Raw genomic sequence first — 5,457 nt, forward strand, 5'->3', positions numbered from 1 at the left:
AAAAAAAAAAAAAAAAAAAAGGCAGGGGGATGCTCAGGTGCCATCCAGTAGCTATAAAATGTCCTGGGATTAGAATTCTTCAAGGTCATGAAGACTTTCTGTGGCTCCCCCCCACCCCCGGCCTTTTTGAGACAGGGTCTCCCTGTAACCCCAGCTGGCCTGGAACTCACTATGTAGACCAGACTCACCTCAAGTTTGCATATCCACTTGTCTCTGCCTCCTGAGTGATGGGGTTAAAGGCATGCACCACCATGTCTGGCTTCTGTGGCTCTTTTAAGTCTACCAAGTGGTGGCCAGGAAATCTTCATTCCCTTCTAGTAACAATAACTGTTACTTACCAGGCACCATATACTTCCCAGTATCTCAAAATTGTGCATTTTACCAACATGAAAATTAAGGATCAGAAAGATTATAGTGGTCACACAGAGGTAAATGTTTGAATTTGTATTCAAATCCAGAACTGGCAGACTCCAAAGTCTATGTTCTTCCCACTAAATAATCCTCTCTCTCTCTGTCTCTCTCTATCTCTCTCTCTCTCTCTCTCTCTCTCTCTCTCTCTCTCTCTCTCCTCTCAAGATTTTATATTTATTTATCTGTCTGTGTATAGGTCTATGTGCCACAGGTGTGCATGTACCAGTGAAGGTCAGAAGAGGGCATCAGATTCACTTGACCTGGAATTATAGGTGGTCGTGAGCCACTTGATATGGATGCTGGGAACAGAACTCTGGTCCTCTGCAAGAGTAGCACCTGCTCTTACCCACTGAGCTATCATTCCAGCCCCTGTCTCTTTTTCAAAAAATATTATTTTTATTTTGTGTGTTTGTCTACATGTATGTATGTGTACCACATGTGTGCAGTGCCCACAAAGGATACAAGAGGGCATCAGAGCCACTGGAACTGAAATTACTGATGGCTGTGAGTCACCATGTGGGTACTGGTACCTGAACCTGGACCTAGGTCCTCTTCAAGAGCAACAAGTGCTTTTTAAAATATTTTTATTATTTTTATTTTGTGTGTATGCATGTATTGTCTGCATATAAGTAAGTGCATCTGTGTTGTGCAATGGCCGTGGAAGACAGAAGAGACTGTCAGATCTCCTGAGACTGGAGTTACAGATAGTTATTAGCTGCCATGTAGGTGCTGGGATTTGAACCTGGGTCTTTTGCAAGAACAGCCAGTGTTCTTAACCACTGAGCCATCTCTCCAACTCCAAGTCCTCTTTCTTTAAAAAACAACAACAGAAAAACTAGTTAACAAAAAAATCTGAAAAGAGGAAAACAAAAATCTGAATTGCAATCTCTTCATGTTTTTTACCATATAGTTTTAAGAGGGCTGCAGAAAATCATGATTATGCTTTTCTAGAAAGCTCATCTGTTCAGTTATGAAGACGCTGTGCAAGACAGTATAATATAGGGCTGTTTGAAATCAGGCTGGGTAGGTCAGATTCTGACCCTGCTGTGCACTTACCAGTGACCTGAGGCGGGCTACTTCTCTGTCCTTCAATTTCTTTAGCTGTAAAGCATGGATAATAAATGTACCAACAGCTATTATGAGAACTGAATGAATTAATTCATTTTAAAACACAGCTTTGCATTTAGCAAATTCTGTAAAGATATATATTCTGTATAGATATCCCTCCAAAAGGCCCATAAATAATAAATTACAGGTTTACATAATGGTGTGATTAGTTTATCATAGTATATTGTATATCTATCAAGAGATATTTGCCTGCATGTTCAAGTGCTAGACTCATAGATTTGGGCTGCTCCCCTTTTGACCTTTTAAAAAAAATTTAAAATCTGGGGCTGGAGAGATGGCTCAGCGGTTAAGAGCGCTGACTGCTCTAGCAGAGGACCAGGGTTCGATTTCCAGCACCCACATTGCGGCTACAAACCATCCTTAACTCCAGTTCCAGGGGAATCCGAAGCCCTCTTCTGACCTCCATGGCATTGCATGACACGGGTGCACTCACATACATGCAGGCAATACATTTATACACATAAAAATAATAAATAAGCCGGGCGTGGTGGCGCACACCTTTAGTCCCAGGCAGAGGCAGGCGGATCGCTGTGAGTTCAAGGCCAGCCTGGTCTACATAGTGAGTTCCAGGACAGCTGGGGCTACAGGGAGACCCTGTCTTGAAAAGACCAAAAAAAATTGTATTTATCATTTTTGTTTTATGTGTATGAGTGTATCGAAAATCATAAAATCATAGTTGCTCTGCATGCATGTGGCTGAGGAGGTCAGAAGAGGGTGTAAAATCCCTTGGAACTGGAGTTAAAGGTAGTTGTGAACTGTCTAATGTGGCTATTGAGAACTGAACTCAAGTCCTCTGGAACAGCAGCAAATGCTCTTAACTGCTTAAGCTATCTGTCCAACCAGTCCCTCCCCCCACCACTCTCAGTTTTTAAAAAAATATTTATTTTTATTTTATGTGTATGAGTAAATTGCCTGCATGTACGTGAGTGCACCTGTGTCGGGCAATGCCGCAGAGGTCAGAAGAGGGTTTCGGATTCCCCTGGAACTGGAGTTAAGGACGGTTCATAGCCACCGTGTGGGTGCTGGGAATCGAACCTGGGACCTCTGCAAGAGCAGTCAGTGCTCTCAACTACTGTTCTAACTCTCCAGTCCAAGAATCCATATTTATCACTTAGTAAGAAATTACATTTGTCTAGGGATGTGGCTGCCTTGGAGTTTTCTCTAAGATCGGAGGACAGAAGAGGCTGTTGGATCCCCTGGAACTGGAGTTATGGGCAGTTGTCAGCTGCCATGTGGGTGCTGGGATTCGAACCCAGGTCTTTTGCAAGAACAGTCAGTGTGGGGTGGGGTTCGAGCCTGCAACCCTTGCACAAGGATAACTGGGGATGAGTATGTGCACCGTTTGTCAGCCCTTGCCGCCCCCAGCACCGGAGGACAGAAGAGGCTGTTGGATCCCCTGGAACTGGAGTTATGGGCAGTTGTCAGCTGCCATGTGGGTGCTGGGATTCGAACCCAGGTCTTTTGCAAGAACAGTCAGTGTGGGGTGGGGTTCGAGCCTGCAACCCTTGCACAAGGATAACTGGGGATGAGTATGTGCACCGTTTGTCAGCCCTTGCCGCCCCCAGCACCGGGAACAATCAGACACAATGGGGAGTCTAGTCAAGCAGGAACTCATTTATTCCAGGTGTTACAGAGCTTATAAAGGCATCTGGAAATCCCCTTCCCCCCGGAGGGTGTATCTTATGGATGGTCATAATACTCCTCAGCAGTGCGGAAGTATCCATCAGACTTTCAAAACAAGTCAGGCTGTGCCCCAGTAACTTCCTCTCAGCACCACCTTGGCAAAATGGAGCCTTTAGGTCCCCACATCTTCCCCTTTTATTTTTATTTTAAGGCCGGACTGACTTTATTTCACAGGTTACCCACCTCATAGGCGGCTCCCTGAGGAGAGATGGCTATCTCCTTCCTCTCATCTTATGCATTTTTGCCTGTCTTAGGTTGTGTCACCTCTGATCAAGCCTTGCCCGTCATTGGACCATACACCTGGCCATGTGCATGTCCTGTCTTAGGAGTGCTTGTCATGGGACATCTTACCTGTCCTTGGCTAAAAATGAGTCATGATTAAGGGCAGCCACATGGGTAATGCCAGCCCGTGACGGTCTTAGTCTCTGCCTAACTCGGTTAGCCAAGCGTGGACAACTGGAGGGGGTATATTCCTGGGGGAGTCCGTAATCATGAGGAGGTGGGCCGTGGCAGTTCTAAGGGTCCTCTGTCGCCAAATTTTCTGGTAAAAACACTTAAAGATAAGCATTATCAAGAGAAACAAAGCAAGTCATGGCGTAGGACAAGTTGAAATACTTCTGAGACCATGTACCTTTTAGCCAATCAGCCAGTTGTCAAAGAGGGTGACTGGCAATGAAGCCGAGGAACTGGGTCCTTCACCCCAGCTGTTGCAAAGGTGGTACCTGTAGAAAGGGTTGACAAGACTTACAGGTATGTACAATCTTCTTTAGGTCCTTGATGGGAACTTGAGGAAACCTCTTATGGAGTGCCCGCCAATTTACATGAGTGAGGTTATGTAACCCCTGAGCTTCATTCAGGCCTGCTGACAGGACCTGGGTGGAAGCCATCTTGTTTGCCTCTGCATTGCCTTGGGACAAAAGCCCAGGCAATCCTTGGTGCCCCCTAAACCATCAAGGGAGTAATGGGGTTTCCATCAAACTAGATATGAGAACCTAATAGCCCTGGAAGAACATTGACTACATACAGAATGTCAGAAAACAAATTCATGGGCTCACTTACCTTTGTTAATGCTAAAGCAATGGCCATGAGTTCCTTGAACTGAGCTGAGCCATCACAAGTGTGGCCATATCGTTTTGGTTTCTCATCTGCCCCTGGGTATACTATCACTGCAGCTCCAAATCTGCCTCCGTCAGTGAAAACATTATAGGCTTTTACTAACGGTTCCTTGACAAAGAGCCAGGGAGCATCCCAACAGAGGGCGTGAAAGGAGGTCACCCATTTATGAGGGCTATGATGACAGTCCAAATTCCCCAGGAACCCTTCCAAGGCTATGGCCACTCGGTTATTATTTCTGCAGAGCCATTCAAAACCCCTAAGCCGATAGGGGATAACAATTTTAAGAGGGTCTCTATGCCATAATGTCTCAGAGCTACATCACGTCCTTTCTCAATCAGGTCAGCCAATTGATCCATGGCTGTATAAACCCACAGTACGCCTCCCAGGGAGGCATGCACCCATTGAAGAGGCTTCCTGTCCTGCGTAAGGACGGATGTCTTCAGGGTCTCACCCATAACTCAAGATCTTTACTAGGCATGTACTGGGCAAGTTGGGCTCAGTCCAGGGCATCCTGGACCTCATGTAAGATGTCCAGGTGTTGAGAAGCCAGGTGAATTAGTTCTGAAGGCTGTTTTCCTACTAGCAACTGAAACAGTGGTCCTAAAGTCTCAGTGGGAATAGGCATCCAGGCACATAGCCAATTGATTTCTCCTAACAATTTTTGTAGCTCTGTCAGGGTTACGGTGGGCTTGACAGGCAGTTGTGGTTTTAAAGGGCTTACTCTTTCCAAAGAGAGTAAATTCCCAGAATTTTAAAGGGAGCAATAGTCTTTATTTTATCAGCAAATACATGATGTCTGCCTGTCTGTAGACATTTCTGAGTAACCTTATACAACTCTTCTAATTGTTGGGGGCTTGGAGCTCCCAAGATTATATCATCCATATAAATGTACACAGTGGCATGTGGCAACAAGTGAGCAGGCCCCAAAAGGGTCTTCACATAGCTTTGGCAGAATGCTGGGCTATTGGCCATACCTTGGGGTAAAACAGTCCATTCATACCTCTCATCAGGCATTTTAAAGTTGGTGGAAGGCACAGAGAAAGCAAATTTTTCATAATCCTGGGGTTGTAAAGGGATAGAAAAAAAACAAAACAATTTTTAATGTCTATAACTATAAGA

Source organism: Nannospalax galili, unplaced genomic scaffold (genome assembly GCF_000622305.1).
Source record: "Nannospalax galili isolate Female #2095 unplaced genomic scaffold, S.galili_v1.0 scaffold263, whole genome shotgun sequence".
NCBI lineage: Eukaryota > Metazoa > Chordata > Mammalia > Rodentia > Spalacidae > Nannospalax > Nannospalax galili.